The sequence below is a fragment of the Martes martes genome, assembly GCF_963455335.1.
Source record: "Martes martes genome assembly, chromosome: 6".
Lineage (NCBI taxonomy): Eukaryota > Metazoa > Chordata > Mammalia > Carnivora > Mustelidae > Martes > Martes martes.
In genome coordinates, this window is record NC_137893.1 from 84,070,353 (window position 1) to 84,087,627 (window position 17,275).

Consider the following 17,275-nt stretch of genomic DNA (forward strand, 5'->3'; position numbering starts at 1 on the left):
TGGCCTTAGGATACCTCTTCTTTATGTTCCCCGTACCCCTTGGAGAAGTATTACGTTTCTGATTCAGCACACTCAAAGCTATGCAGTATCTGCTTAGCTGTGGGGGAGACTCTTGGGGCCCAAAGTGTCTCCAGACAGGCCAGCTGGGTCACAACACACACCAAAGGGAGATGGAGAAGTAACTAATGTTTCTTGTACAACCACTCTGTGCCAGCCACCACACCAAGTGCTTCTCCTATTTTATCTCATTTAATCCTCCCAGCAGCTGCGTAGGGAGATAGAATTGATGCCATTTCTCCAGTGGGGGAATTGGGCTCCAAGAGCTCAGGATTTTTCCCCGAGGTCTTGTTGTGGTTCAGGGGCTGCTCTCAGATTTGCGACTGGGACCCTCTAAAGCTTTGTGGTCTATCCCCTATACCTCCCTGGTACACCAGTCTACCCCAGATTAACACGGAAGCCCTTACCTTAAATTGGGTTCTTCCAGAAGCTGACCCTGCCAGGAGGACTCATGCACAGGTGAGATATTACAGGGCTGCTCACTTGAGAGTCTGGCAAGACGGGGTGAAGCAGGATGGGAAAGAAAGAAGCCAAACACGGGGAGATTTCAGGCAAGGTTCTAACCTCAGAGTGATCCCTCAGGGTATTATGGTGGGGCAAATCGCACCTCACGCATGGTCCTGTTTCAAGGAAGGTTGCTGGCCTTTTTCCTCTCCCGCCAGTCCCTGGCACCAGGCTGCCTCTGTGTGTGTGTGTGTGTGTGTGTGTGTGTGTGTGTGTGTGTGTGTGTGTGTTTAGGGGAAGATATGCAGACTCTCAGACACTTCCCCGCTCTCCTTACAGGTGAGGTGTTCTGACAGCCCAAGGGAAACTGCTGGAAAAGGTCAAGGTGCCAGACATTAGCCGCAAAGCATACAGAACTTGGAGATGAACATACAAACCAGTGGTCTGAGGAGATCACAGAGGGACCCCAGTGGCGTCTGCCACACTTAGCTTCACCCAGTCTGGGGTGGGAGATGGGGCAGAAGGAGCACTGGATGGCAAGTCTGGAGATGTTTGGTCTCATCCTGGCTCCTGCCACTGATTCTTTTTTTTTTTTTGTATGATTCAGGGCTACTGTCCCTCATTCTGGGCCTTTATTTCCTCATCTGTGAAATGAGGGGCTGGATTAGATGCATTCATTTGTTCAAGAAATATGTCCTGTGTGCCTCCTGTGTACCGGTTGTCATCCTGGCTGCTGGGCAGACATCAGTGAACAGAATAGACAAACATCCCTGCCCTTGTGGAGCTCACATTTTCATGGAGAAAAACTGATAGGAACAAAAGAAATAATTATATCATGCATTAAAAAGTATGAGTGCTATAAGAAAAATAAATCAGGGTACAAGGCATAAAAATTCTGGATTAGGGTGGAGTTACAATTTTAAATAGGGTCATAGAGGGTGACATTGGGGCAAATACCTGAAGGAAGTGAGGGAGTGAGCGCTGCAGATATCTGGGGGAATTTTCCAGGCAGGGGGAACAGCTGGTACAAAGGCCCTGTGGTAGGAGAATGCCCATGTGTTTGAGGAAACATCAGGGAGACCAGCACAGCTGGAGGGGATTGAATGAAGGAAAGATGGTAGGCTATAAAGTCAGAGAGGTAATGAGAGGCCAGAAGGCAAAGAGCTCCTAGACCATTGCGAGGGCTTATGCTGTTACTCAGAGTGAAATGAACAGCCCTTCTGAGCAGAGGAGGAAGGTGAGCTAATTTGTTGGTTTTTTTTTTTTTTAAGATTTTATTTATTTACCTGACAGACAGAGATCACAAGTAGGCAGAGAGGCAGGTAGAGAGAGAGAGGAGGAAGCAGGCTCCCCGCTGAGCAGAGAGCCCCATGTGGGGCTTGATCCCATGACCCTGAGATCATGACCCGAGCTGAAGGTAGAGGCTCAACCCACTTAGCCACCCAGGCGCCGCTGTTGTTTTTTTTTTTTTTTTTTAAGATTTATTTATTTTTTTTATTTGAGAGAGAGAGAGAGAGAGAGGGTGGGGGAAGGGAGCAGAAGAAGACTCTGCTGAGCGAGGAGCCTGCAACAGGGCTTGATCTCAAGAGCATGACCTGAGCTGAAATCAAGTGTTAGACGCTTAACCAACCGAGCCACCCAGGCGCCTGTGAGCTAACTTGTTTTTAAGGAATGTTTCTAGCTGCTGTGTTGAGAGTAGACTCTAGGAAGTCAAGGGCAGAAAGAGGGAGAGCAGTGAGGAGGTTTCTGGAATGTCTCAGGGCAGAGGTAGTAGGGGCTGGGTCAGGGAGAGGGTGGCAGGGGAGAGGTCTGGATGGATGTGGAAGTAGAGCCTATAAGATTCGCTGATGGACTGACAGGGGTAGAAGAAACAGAGTGGATGATTCCAGTTCTTTCCGTGAGCAATAGGAAGGATTCTGTTGTCATTGACTGAGTAGGAAGAGACTCTGGGTTCAAGACGAGGAAAGACCAGGGCTCAGGTCTGGATATGTCGAGTTGGAAATTTCTATCAGATACCCTAGTGGAGATGCCCACTAGGCAGACACACATACGAGTCTGGAGCTCAGGAAGCGGTCTGAACGGTGTCAGTAAATCTCCTAGTTGTTGACCAACAGGTGGGTTTATAGCAGGAGCCTGCCGGGAGCAAGTGCGGTTGGAGCTGGGAAAGGCACCAGCAGCTGAGCGCAGCACTGAGTGTTAGAGGTCCAAGAGATGGGGAGAGGCCGGCAAGGGAGGCTCCCAAGGGGCATCTGGGGAGGCAGGAAGAGGAGTCAAGGGAAGGGAATGAGACTCTCTGGGCCACTTGTAGCTCCCACCCTCGGTTTCTAACTGGCACGGGCCCCTCTCTGGTGGGGTTCCTGACCTAGCCTCCGGGAATCCTGCCAGAACTGCCCTTTTAAAATCCCAGTTGGTGTCTGAGACCCTTTGGTTTGGAATTAGCTTTTCTGAGGCCCCTTCTTCTCCTTTCACCCACCCCTTAAAAGGCACCCATCCCCGCCCCTCACCTAAGGCCCAAGGCACGAGCCCTGTTTCATTCAACCACGTAGGCCTCGGCCTCCACCTCCTTGACCCTCAGGAGCCCGCTCCCGTCAACCCACATACTCACACATACTCATCACACTTTCACACTCACACAGGCACATGCACACGCGCACACGCTTTTCTTCCTTAGACTGGCATTTCTCTGTCAGTGCTCTAGTCGGCCTGTCCTCGTCGTGGCCCTTCTGTCCTTGGCTCTCCATCCTGGCCCCCTGCTCTCCTGGAGCCGCCCGCCCCTCCCATCCCTCAGAAGACAAGCATGAAGTTTGCTGTTCACACAGTCTCAACCCTAGAATGAGGGGGACCCTCAGGGCCCGAGAGCAGGGTAGCCGGGTTGGAGAGCGGGGCTTCTCCCCTTCATGCTAAGTGGGGTCATTTAACCCCTGACCTCAGCTCTGCAGCTGGAAGGAAGACGGGCCCCTCCCCCTACAGAGTAATGGGTTCAAGTGGAATCAGTCAGGTAGAGGGTCTTGTAAACTGGACCAGAGTGGGCAGAAGTTGGCCAGGGAGCCCAGGGTCTCGTGGGCACTCTCTAACTCCCTGGTGCCACCTTTCCAGGGCCACCAGCCTCAGTGACCTGGAGCATCTCGAAACACTTCGTCCAGTGAGAAGATCAATCACCATGGACTGGAGCTGGACAGCAGGCCAGGGTCCTGGCCTACAGTTTGCCCCAGAGCCCCAGTAACTCAAGCACATCTGGCTCCCCTTCCCCAGGTCCCAGACTCTACATCCAGCCCCCACCCCACGTCCTTGGGGTGAGGGAAAGTGTGGTGGGGCTGGGTCCCCTATACCCAGTCCTCACCTATGTCTCCAAAACAGACTTGGGCTTGTTTACCCTCAGCCCCAGATTCAAGAAAACACTGTGAGAACACAGTGTGCACCACGGGGCATACCTGACTTGCTCCAGTCCGCCCCTCCCCCCAAGGTCTCTCCCACCTTCCCACACCCCGAAGCGTCAGTGCTTCCCCTTCCCCACCCCAACCCACCCTCCTAAACTGTCCTAGCATGGATTATCCCCCTTTCTAGCCAGTGCTGGGAGGAGCGTTAGAGGGGTCTGCTCTGACCTACTCTGCTTGTGGGGAAACTGAGGCCCAGGAAGAGGAGTCAGTACACACAAAACCATGGTGTTTAGTCACATTAAACCTCATCTAAGGAGGCCCCTCAATCCACCATCCAGTGGTTTCCCTGCTGTGCCTCAGCCTTGATTGAATTCCTGCTTAATTACTTACACAGGTCCTGTTTATAGGAGCACTGAGCTGGGAGTCGGAATACGAGTCCAGTCCTGGCTCTGTCATAACTGGTGTGACCCCAGATTCAGGGCCTGTTTTCTCGCTCTAAAATGGACTATAAAAATTTCCCTTTCAAGGCACCTGGGTGGCTCAGTTAGTTAAAGCATCTGACTCTTGATTTTGGCTCAGGTCACAAGGTCAGGGTCGTGAGTCCGAGCCCCATATCGGGCTCCGCGCTGGACGCGGAGCCTGCTTAAGATTCTCTCTCTCCCTTTCCTTCTGTACCCCCCGCCCCAATTTCCCTTGTAGTTGGAAAAGAACGGTTGCTATTTGAGGAAAATATAGATTACAACCAGCCCAGACCCAAACCTCAGCTGGCTGGTAACGAATGACACGAAAATGAAAACATCCTTAAACCAACACATCTCTTAAATCAGTAAGAACAAATTAAAATGGCGCAAGCTGATGTTGGTTGGGCTGGGAAGAAACAGGAATATTGGGTCGTAAATTCCGCCTGACTCTGTTGCTCGGGCTGGTGTTTGGGAGCCCAGTCCAGGAAAATGTAACAGCAGCTACAGCCCAAGAGAACAAGCCACACCCATCAGCTGGGTAGGTTATCACACATTTGGAAAGAAATCTCAAGGAAATAACACAAATGTAGAAAAGTGATTTGCACTAATGTGATTACCTGGAATGTGAAAAAAAATTAGAAAAAGTCAATACTGATCATTATACCATGGAACTTATATGTGAAAGAACTGTCCTATACTGGGGCAGCCTTCCTGGAACCATCTCTTTCTGCTTTAGAAAAAAAATGAACAAGGTTCATGGCTGCCCAGAATGAGTATTTCATTTCCCAACGTCTCGTGCTGCTAGATGTGGCATTGTGACCAAGTTCTGACCAATGGGATAGAAACAGAAGCCAGTCGGGGCCCCTGGGTGGCTCAGTCAGTTTCATGTCTGACACTTGGTTTCAGCTCAGGTCATGGTCTCAGGGTCCTGGGATCGAGCCCCACTTCAGGCTCTGTGCTCAGCGTGGAGACTGCTTGAGATTCTCTCTCTCCCTCTCCCTCTGCCCCTCCCCTTGCTCGTGCTCTCTCTCTCTCTCTCTCTGTCTCTCAAATAAACAATTAAATCTTTATTTTTTAAAGATTTGAGAGACACAGAGAGAGAGCACTAGCAGGGAAAGCAGGAGAGGAAGAAACAGGCTCCCTGCTCAGGGGATCCCTCCCTGGGATCATGACCTGAGATGAAGGCAGACACTTAACCAACTGAGTCACCCAGGCACCCCTAAATAAATCTTAAAAAAAAAATAAATGAACAGTAATAGGTGACACATCATTACAGAGTTACCCCCCACTTCCGTGTCCCACTGGCAGAAGCACAAATGGCGTAGGATTTCAACAGCCATCTTAAGCTATTTGGGGGAAACCATCTGTTGAGAATAGCAGAGTAATGTGAAAGAAGCCCGGGTTCCTCATTATCATGGGGTCACCATATCAGCCCCAGACTGCCTACTCCTGGAATTTTCACTTGAGGGATTGAAGTAACCTTGGGCATATAAGTCATGGTTAATTTGAGTTTTCTGTCACTTGTCAGCCAAACTCAATTCTCACTGATGCATACACATAGGAAGAAAATATTAAGTGCAAAAGTAGAACATAAGAGTGGACTCTGGTCTTGGTGACGATTTTATGGATTTGACACCAACAGCAAAAAATTTCAAAATGGGATGATATCAAAAAATTAAAAATTAAAAAATGGTATGACATCAAACTAAAAAGCTACTGCACAGCAAACTAGCAACAAAACAAAAAGGTAACCTACTGAATGGGAGAAAATATTTGCAAATCATATAACTAGTAAGGGGTTAATATCCAAAATCTATAAATAACTCCTATGACTTAATAGCAAAACAAACAAAATAATCCAATTAAAAAATGGGCAGAGGATCTGACATTTTCCCAAAGAAAACATACAGATGGCAAGAGACATCTGGGTAGCTCTGTGAGTTAAATATCTGCCTTCAGCTCAGGTCATGATCCTGGGGTCCTGGGATCGAGCCCTGTGTTGGGCTCCCTGCTCCGTGGGGAGCCTTCTTCTCCCTCTCCCCCTGGCTCTGCCTCTTTCTCTTTCTGTCTCTCATGAATAAATAAATAAAATCTTTTTTAAAAAAGAAGAAGACATACAGATGCCAACAGATACATGAAAAGGTGCTCAATATCACTAATTATCAGGGAAATGCAAATCAAAACCACAGTGAGATACCACTTCATACTGTTAGAATGGCTATTACCAAAAAGACAAGAAATAAGTGTTGGCAAAGATGGGGAGAAAAAAGAACACTTGTGCACTGTTGGTGGGAATGTAAATTTGTGTAGCCACTAGAGGAAACAATATGGAGGTTCCTCAAAAAATTAAAAACGGGACCTCCTATTTATAATCTAGCACTTCTACTTCTCAGTGTTTATCCAAAGAAAGCAAAAAACTAATTCAAAAAGATATCTGCACTCCCATGTTCATTACAGTATTATTTACAATAGCCAAGACATGGAAACGACCTAAGTATACATTGATGGATAGATGGATAGATGGATGGATGGATGGATGGATAGATGGATGGATGGTTGGACAGATGATGGATGGATGGATGGATGGATGGATAGATGGATGGATGGATAAAGGAAATGCTGTATATGTATCCAATGGAATAGTGTTCAGCCATAAAAAAGAAGGAAATCTTAACATTTGCAACAACATAGATGGACTTCTAATGCATTATGCTACGTGAAATGTCAGACAGAGAATGACAAATACCATAGGATCTTATTTATATGTGAAATCTGAAAAACCAAAAATACAACCCCCCCAAAAAAACCCCCACAAAACTATGTGGAGAACACATTGGTGGCTTCCAGAGGCAGGGGTGGGGGAATAGGAGAAATGGGTGAAGGGGGTCAAAAGGTACAAACTTCTGGTTCTAAAATAAATACGTCCTGGGGGATGAAATGTGCAGCACGGTGACTATAGTTAATAACACTGTATTGCATATTTAAAAGTTGCTAACAGAGTACATCTTAAAAGTTTTCATCACAAGGAAGAAAAATTGTTCTAATTATGTATGGTGATGGATGTTAACTAGACTTACTACGGTGATCATTTTGCAATATAGATGCAGACATTGAGTCATTATGGGGCACACCTGAAACTAATATAATGTTATTTGCCAATTAGACCTCAATAAAATTGTTTTTTTTTTTAAATAGATGTTCTTCATGGATTATAACTACGCAAACTACGCACCGGTGCAGAGAACATGACTGAGTGGGGACCCACCAATCATAGCGTGACTGGTGCTGATTGGGCTTTCTTTCTGTAAACCAGTTTCATTGTTGACTCAGTCAGGAGAAGGTGATCAGTAACTCCTAAATCACAAGGGCCGAAACAATCAGTTTAACTCCGACTCGCTCTTCATGGGCATCATGTGTCCGTGGAGAGCCCCCCACCACCACCACATCGTAGTCCCTGGGGGAGTCAGGGTGAAGCCAGGCTGCGCCAGAGGGAAGGGAAGAGCTCTGGAAGGTCTTGCACCAGTAATTAAATGCTCAGGTCCTCTTCTGCTCTGGCCAGGACCAGACCCAAGAGCCCAACCACCTGCTTGCCTACTTACCCACAATGAAGTCGGCAAGTGCCAATTCCAGCCATAAGCCCAAAAGGCGGAGAGCTGGAAAAACTTGGCAAATTGTATTAATGACTATCACAGATGCATAATGAAGAAACTATAATAGTACAAACATTTGTGAAATCATTTTTAGAAGCTGTCCTTCCAGAAACAAAAGCTCTGTGCTTCTATGAGGTTTTGTATTCCCAATTAGATTGTAAATTCCTTGAGAAGAGCAGAAGATAGGGTGTGCCTATCCCAGGGCGGGGCAAAGGCAAGAACTGTCATAGTCATGCCTACAGCTGACATGGTCACCGTGTGCTAGGCACTGTACATTCTGGTCATAGCACTTAGCAATGCTCCAATGTTCTCTGCACCTTATATGGATTAATGCATTGAATCCTCACCAAAAACCTTGGAGGCCAGTACTGTTATTATCCCCAATTTACAGATAAAGACACTAAAGCACAGAGAGGTTAAGTGACTTGCCCAGGAAATCACAAGGCAGAGGCAGAGCCAGGAGCACAGGGGACCCCGTGTTTCAGCACCAACTCTGGAGGGCAGGAACAACAGAGGGCAAAGACAGGCTGATTGGCTCGCAGGCCTCACAGTCAAGTGCTTACAGCAGGATACCCTCAGTGGGGCGCCTAGGATAGGTGGAATGATGGCACCCAAAATTGTCCACATCCCCACCCCTGGAACCTGGCAGTGTCACCTTATTTGGCAAAAGGGACTGGCGGGTGTGATTAAATTAAGAACCTTGAAGTGGGAAGATTATCCTGGATTCCCCAAGGCGGGCCAAGAGTAATCACAAGGCTCCTTATAAATTACATTATAAAAGAGGAGAGAGTGAGAGAGGTGATGATGGAAGCCGAGGCGGGAGTGATGCGGCCACAAGTCAAGGAAGGCTTGTAGCTTCCAGAAGTACAGGAAGCAAGAGCAGATTCTCCCCTGGAGTCTCCAGAAGGGAGCAGCTCTTCGAGCACCTTGATGTTAGTTCCTTAAGACTCATCTTGGACTCTTGGTCTTCAGAGCCATAAGAGCGTAAACACAGGGTCTTAAGCTACTAGGTTGTAGTAATTTGTTAAGCGGCAGCAAGAAAACTAAGCACCCCACCTAGAAGGTTTTGTATTCCCAATTAGATTGTAAATTCCTTGAGAAGAGCAGAAGAAGATGAAGATGAAGAAGAAGTTACTGATCACACTTCCCCCCACCCAAGCCCAGACTCCTATGTCCCCTTGGGGTGGAGGCTGAGAAAGAGCTGGGAAAGAGCTGGGAAGGGTTGTCCCATCCCAGTTACCTTCGGACAAGACCTGCTTTGCCTACCCCGTTTCAAGGATCCTGGGCAAATCCTGGCTCTGTGTCTCAAACAGGACTTCCCACCCACAGCCTTCCCCACCACACTCCCCTATGTGCTAGAATGGCCTTTCCCTACACCTAGGCTGTGCCCCCCATCACACCCCAGTCTGGTGTACTGTCCTTCCCCGGGCCCCGGGCCAGGCCCTCATTGTCTCTGCTGAGCTAGCCTGGGAAGGGGTGGACAAGTCAGGCAGAGGGACACAACCACAGAGAGACCCATTAGACATCAGCCAAGAGGCAGGCAGAAGCAGGGAGAAAGGGAGATGAAATAGGGGCGGGCAGGGGTGCCTGGGTGGCTCAGTCAGTTAAGCATTTGCCTTCAGCTGGGATCATGACCCAGGAGTTCCTGAGATGGAGCCCCCTCATTGGGCTCCCTGCTCAGCGGAGAGTTTGCTTCTCCCTCCGCAGCCCCCCCTCCACCTTGGCCCGATCTCTCTCTCAAATAAATAACATCTTTTAAAAAGAAGTGCTAGAAATAGGGGAGGGCAGAGTCTCGGAGTCAGAGCAGGAGTGGAGAGTAGGAGAGGGACCTAGGGAGCTGAGACACACACCCAGCATGTCTGTTTCCTTTACCCATGACAAAAGCAGTGGTATGCTCAGCAGAGAAGTAGTGGACATCTGGTTTACCAGAGTGGGTCCAGGCATCAGACCCAGTTCCCGGTCCAGTCGGCTGTGGCAATGACAAGCACTCCACATCACGGCATAAAACCCACACTCTTCTTTGTGCCCTGGATCAGCTCAGACCTCATTTCCTGCTCCCATCCCCACCCCTAACCCCACCCTGGACCGCAGCCCCTCTGGCCCCAGCCCACTACCATCTCCGGGCCTTTGCAGCTGCTATTCCTCTGCCTATCACATCTTTCCGCGGTTCAGGCCTTGGAGGGGCCTTCCCTAACCCCCCCTTTCCAGAACAACAGCCGACGCCACCACTCTACATCTCCATTTTCCTCCATAGCTTTTCGCGCAGCCTGACCCAAGACCACAGAGGTATTTGTTTAATGTCTGTCTCCCCTTCTGCAACACTGTGCCCCGCGGACCCCTGGGTCTCCACACTGCACTGCCCAACCCAGTAGCCACGAGGCCCAGGTGCCCAGTTAAGTTTCCATTTACCTTAATTAAAAATTCAATGGAAACGAAGACCCAGCGCCTCAGTCCCACTGGCCACGTTTCCAGTGCTCAGGAGCCACATGTGGCTGGTGGCCACCAGGCTGACCGGTGCAGAAATAAAGCATTTCCATCATCCTAACTTTGCATCAAGAATCCACTAACACAAAGTTGGTAGACATGCTGGGCAAGGTGCTATGTCAACACGGTGGCTTCATCCAGAACAACTCTAATTATGAGACCTGCCCCCCTCTGCCTCCCAGGTGCCCCTAACTCTCCCTCCCTGCCTGCGTCCCTCCTGCATCTCCCCCCAAGCTTTCGGCTCTGCCCCTGAGCTTTCCCAGTGGGAAGAGATGTCCCTCCTGGTTCCCCACCCCCCCACACAACCCTTACCTTCCCTGACTGCATCTACTGGATTCTAATTACTTCTCTGTGAGCCTTCCCACAAGCCAGGAGCATCTGAGGAACTGGGAAGTGCCTTTTATCTCAATTGCTAGAGACGGCACAAAGGCTTCAGTCAATATTGGCTCCCAGTGGGGTTTTCATCTTTGTCCATTCTCCATCCCCCTGGTGTCCACAGTTTCAGATTCCCCATCCCCACACCAGGTCAGAGGACCTTCACCCCCTTCCCTGAGCTGGCGGAGCCAGGTGCCCGTGCCCTGTGGTTGGTGGGGGGTGGGGGGTGGGGGGTACCGTGGAGCAGGCCAGAAAAAGTGGTCCCCTTTGACAATCTGCTTTGTGTCTCCTGGTCTTACTGTCACATGGTTCTCTCCTGCACTCTTAACAACATGACAAGTCAACACGTGACCTTTAAAATTGTGGAAAAGGCTCTGGCTTTTTGGTGCATGTGCTCAGGGGAAGCCCTATGCTGCCCCATGGCACACCCCTCCACTTCCTGCCATTTAAGACAGGCTCCCTTGGAGAGTCCCTACTGCCCCTGCCTCCCTACCTCCCTCTGCTGAGATCCTGGCTCAGGAAGCTGGGGCTCCATCCCGGTAGGTGCAGGGGAGTGGGGAGAGAGCAGGACCATGTGAAGGTAGGCGAGAGGGCAGCAGGTGGGCTAAGTGTCTCCCACATCCCTCACCTCTCCTACTCCATCCCCCACCCCAGCTTGCTCCATAGAAAGGATTCTGGGCCATCTGGTCTGGCCTCAGACTGTGCAGGGAGCCACTCTGTGGCTCTTCCCCTTGCTTGAACCTCCCTAGACACTTCCACCTTGAGCTGAGGCTGGGGGCGGGGGGCTTCTACTCCCATGTGATGCCAGCTGGGGAACCAGTCCCTCAAACCACTCAAGGGTTGGGAGGGGTGCTCAAGAAGGGGCGAGAAGCTTGGATGCACACTCATGATGTCTACGCCCGAGAACCACTGCCCTCCCTTCCCACTGCTCCATGCTTGAGCTTAGGCGATCCAGAATTGCCTTTTTCCAGGGAGGCAAGAGTCCATAAGCCTTCAGCAGGTAGGGAACTGGGTAGAACTGGAAACCAGGTAGAATTGGTGGGGGTTAGTGTGGGTTAGGGGAGCTCTGCTCTGGGAGTCTTCGGGGGGGGCTACCCTTCCTGATCCTCTGAGATACTGAGAGTTGGAGTTTGTGAAGCCCAGTGCTAGGCTGTCCCAAGCTCCTTAATGAAGACCCTCCATTACCCTCCACTACTCTTGGAGGCTGGGTCCCAGGGGACACAGTCTCCCTTGGGAGACTGTGGAAGGCTGGAGCCTGGGGAAGGCACTGCCAAGTCCCTCCCAATCCTCCCCTCCCCACCCACTGCCCTCAGTCTCCTGGAAAACACCTGATCCTGGGCTCCTAAGACTGGCAGTGACCACGCGTTGCATTCCTATTGGCTGGAGGAGGTGGGTGGGTCAGGGCGAGGGGTGGGGGCGCTCTTCCCTGTTCACTAGGCCTCCTCCTTTGGCAGAAGGGTGTTTCTCTCAGGTGGGACCTCAGGGGTTTCCCGTGACAGGCGTCATTCTCTCCACCCCGCTGTCATCCAGGACAGTAGCAGAGGGGGGCCACCCCAGAAACACAGGCTTCCTACATGCAATTCCATGAATTCTGGGGCCTCCTCGCTCAGCATGCCAGAACTGTGGAGAAATCCCGTTCTGCAGAGGTGGTAACTTAGCCGAGAGGGGAGAGGGATTGCTCCGAAGCCATGCAGTAAATGAGAGCCAAAGTCTCCCGCTGACCGAACTAGGGATCTGGGGGTCTTACAAATGGGTGTAGAAGCCTGAGTGTGCGTACTTGCTCTGGTGTCTGCACGTGGGGTGTGCGTGCTGGTTCAAACAGGTGACTGGGCTCTCTTGTGTCCATTGGGTCAGAAACCTGCTGTCTCCCCTCTATCAGACCTGCTGCTCTCACTGAAACGGACACCTTCTTCGTGGTCGTATTCCCTCAGAAGCTCCCAAATGCTTCACTGGGACATCAGACATCTGTCCATCTGCTGACCGCCCAGCACCCACACTCCCAACATCTTCCTGGAATCTCCCAGCATTTGACTCTGGCTGGGAGGCAGAGCCCCAGCCCATTCTGGAAGCCACAGGGCTGTAGACAGACCCCCCTCACTGGCCCCAGCAGCCGGCCTGTGGGCATACAGGCCACCTTTGCTAAAGGATTTTTTAAAATTTAAATTCAATTAATTAACATATAGTGTATTGATTTTTTTTTAACCTAGGAACTTCTTTTTTCCATTAACAAACAGTAAGATTGACTTTTTTTTTTTTTTTTAGTGTACGGTTTCCTAAATTTTAACACACATAGATTCATGTAACCACCACAATCAGGATACTGAGCAGTTCCATTACCCAAAACACTCCCTCATACTATCCGTTTGCCCAGGATCCTGACCTGGAAAGAGCGATATGGAAAAGTGGGGACCATTAAAATTGTCCACAGCTGGCCAGTGTCCCCTGCCCTAGATGGCCTGTCTCTGGACAGGACTATGGCTGCCCCTCTTCACCTGCCTTTCTTGTTTCTGGTAGTTTCCTGAGCCTTCCTCTCCAGCCTTCTCATCAATTCAAGGAGCTATGATGTATCCTCCCAATATGAGTTGGACAGAGTTTTGGGGGTTTTTTGTTGTTGTCGTTGTGTTTTTTTAATTTTGTTTTGTTTTGTTTCCAGTTTGCAGTGCGATCCTTGATGAGCTCAGGTGGGACTGGGATCTGGGGAAGGAAACTCCCTAGAGATGTACAGAGCCAGAAAAAAATGGCACCTTTCGGGATTTCCAGGGAAGGAGAGGTCCTGCCCTTGAGCCCTTCCCTGGGGACCTGTCCCTTGGCCAGTCATTTCTGGGGAAGATGACAGAAAATACAGCTTGTCTTAGTCTCCACCCATCCCCCCTTCCAGTCACCATGCATCCCCCTCAAGTAACTTCATCTCTTTTTTGCCTGGGTCTTAGGGTCCCCATATCTCAGCCTGAACCCGGAGACAAAAACAGCTGCCTTCCCTCATTGAAGAAGTGGAGCCCCCGCTGAGAAAATCTGGGGGAGGGGGATTATTTTAAACTTGGGGCCCCCCTGCAGGCTGGAGCAGGGGCGGTGAGGGGGTGATGGGGGCTGGGGCTGGGGCCGGGGCGGCTGCCCAGCTCCTCCTTCCCCAGGTTGGCGGGGAAGGTTTCCATGGAAACAGCAGCTCTGGTATCTCCTGAGATTTGGGGGAAAACTAGCTCTAAAAAAATCACCATCTTCGTTTCTAGGGGAGAAGGCAACATAGCTCGGTGGAGAAGAGAGGAGCTTCAGCGCGAGAGGGTCCGGGAAAGAGTTGGTGTTCCCACGGGGCCCTGGGGGCAACCATCAGTGCCCTTCGCCTCCCCCCCATCCCCAGTCCACTCCTTCCTGTGCTGTTTCTGCATCTTCTGGCCCAGAGAGAGGCCTGTCCCCGCCTGCTGCGCTGCCTCATCACACTGCCCTCCCCGTTACCTCTCCACTCCTTCCTTCACCTCCTGCTGGGGCAGAGCCCTGCCCTGGTCCCACCCTACTCCCAGCACCCCTCCCGTGCAGCCTCACCTCCCCCTCCTCACACACTGTGGAGCTGTCCCTGCCCCCCCCCATTACAGCCTTGGGGAGAGAACAAGATACATGCGTGGAGACTCTTGCTGGGGACTTAATCAAAGTGTCCACAGCTTCTCCTGTTCCTGTCCCCTCCCTGGGGAGAGTTGGGGGATGGGGACCAGTCTGAGTGTGATCAACCGAGGGGCAGCATCAAACACACCAGCCTCGAGGCATGTACAGACATGAAATCAACTGGAACACTCACTTTTAAAATGCCTTTTCTGACAGTTTTCCTCCTGGGCAGGGTCCCCCAGCACTGCCAGGAATCTTCCCAAGTTCCTGGTGCTGCCACAGCCCTTGCTGACCTGTTCCAGAAAAAAGAACTCTCCCCTGTCCTTTCCACATTCAGGCCCCATCCCACAAAAATAGTCATTCATTCAGCAATGATTAAGTCTGCACTAACTTTGTGCTAGGCACTGTTATAAGTGCAGAAGACACAGACAGGATATGGGAGAGGGGAGAGGGGAGGAAACAGACAAAAAAACCCTAGTCCTTGTGGAATCCACACTTTGGGGAGGGAGGGAGGGTTAGAGAGAGAGAGAGAGAGAGAGACAGATTAAACGAATAAATAAGTAAGCACATTATACACCAAGCATGATGAAATGCTCTGCAAAAAAATGGAGCAGGAAGAGAGAGAATGTCTGTGTCACAGCAGTTTTGGGGGGCAGGCTGCTATTTAAAATAAGGTGCTGGGAACCTGGGTGGCTCAGTGGGTTTAAGCCTCTGCCTTCGGCTCAGGTCATGATCTCAGGGTCCTGGGATTGAGCCCCGCAAATGGCTCTCTGCTCAGGAGGGAGCCTGCTTCCCCCTCTCTTTCTGCCTACTGATCTACCTACTTGTGATCTCTCTCTCTCTGTGTGTGTCAAGTAAATAAATAAAATCTTTTTTAAAAAATGAAATAAAATAAGGTTCTCAGGGAGGGTCTTACAAGGGTCTTACTGAAAGGTGACAGTTGGTAATGACCTGCAGAAGGTGAGAGGGATGCAGATTTCTGGGGAAAGAGCACTCCAAGCAGAAGGAGCAGCACCCTCAAAAGCCCTGGGGCAAGCTGTGCCAGGCATTTGCAGGGAGACCAGTGTGGCTGGAATAGAATCAGCAAAGGGGAGAGCAGTCGGAGATGAAATGAAATGTAATGGGGCAGGGTGGGTGGAAAAGATGTTCTGGGCTTTTCCGACTACTGTAAGGGCTTTTTGCTAGAATATCAAAGACCCTGTCCTATGCAACCATATTTTGTGCATGCTCTGGGGCTTCTAAGTTCAGATGGGAAGGACCATACAGACAGTCTTGGGTCTCCCACATTCTGATCACCCCCAGAGGAAGCCGCAGGGGCCTGCCCCCATGGTTAATTCCCTGTGCCCCCCTTCCCACTTAGAACTGGACTTGAAAAGCTGAACATGGGTATGTCTGTTGGTCACATGTGGAGAATCTCAGGGACCTCACAGCCAAGTCTCCTGGCCACTAGGGGCCTCTGCCCTTCGTTCTCTCCCCGCCCCCACTGGCACCTGCGACTTGTGATGTCGCTTGCTGCGGCAGCGTTTGTATAATTACGGTGATGATTTCACAACATGCGGCTTTCCCTTCTCTTATCACCTCCCAGTGCGAAATAAACCGTTCAATAATTAATTGACAAAGATGAACTTGTTGTCCTCAGCCGCGCTGCAAGGGTGGGGGTGGCCACAGCCTCCGCAGACAAATGATGTGAGAAGTAATTGCCCTAGGAGAGGAGGCGAGAGGTATTAAGATCAGATTTGCAAGGTCCCTTCCAAGAGCCCGTGGGCACCAGGCGCCAGCAACTGCTGGGATTTACGTTGCTAATTCATCACTAATTAATGTTCCAAATTGCTCCTGACAGGAGGGGAAATAAACGCCAAGGTGTCCGCAGAGATAGAGAGACAGAGGCTGGGAACAGGGAGAGACAAAATGGGGGTGGGGGTGAGGTGGGGAACACGCAGTGAAGGAAAAAGAGAGAGAGAGAGACCTGGAGAGATGCTGGGGCAGGAGCATGGGAGCAGGGCTGCGAGACTGGATTCTGGGTCTGAGTTCCCTGTTGTGTGTATGACTGGGACAGGCCACCTGTCCTCTCTGGGCTCGTTTTACAGTCATCAAAATGGGGCTGGGCAATGATCTCTGAAATGCCTTTCAGGGGTGGTATTGCTGTCAGTCCCAACTTCAGAACAGATCCAAAAGGATTAAGAGTGTGTGTGTGTGTGTGTGTGTGTGTGTGTACGGACACGTGTGTGTGCCTGTGTGTCCATGTGCTCCTCGGCCACCACTCCCGTCCAGGGCCCCATTGTCTCTTGCCTGCTTAATCGCATCTGCTTCTGCTCCTGTCCTCCCACAGTCTGCTCTCCACAAAGCAGCCAGACAGATCTTTTAAGACAAGCCGGTTCAGGCCCCTCATCTGTGCCTTTTCATCTCACCAGTCTCCTTGTTGTTTCCAGAATGTATCAGCATCTCCTGCTTTGGGACCTTGGTGCTTGCTGTTCTCTTGCCTGGAAAGTTCTTCCTCCACACGTCCGCATGGTTCACTCCTCCTCTTTGTTCAGGTGTCTGCTCGTCTCCTCAGAGAGGCCTTCCTGGGCCACCGCATGGGAACGATCAGCCCCTCTCCCCCAGTCCCCATAGCACTTAGTACCCAGTGTATCCCTTCTCTGCTTCCTGCCCACCTCTCTGCTCCGGGATGTGAGTTCTGTGAGCCGGGCTGTCGTCTCTCACTGACGGCCCCAGCACCCGGATCAGCTCTGGGCACCAGGTAGGTGCTCAGTGACCGTGACTGAAAGAACGCCAGGTTTCTGTTTCGGAGAAGAGTAGGAAGTTGTCAGACACGGGAAGGACAAGAGAGTGG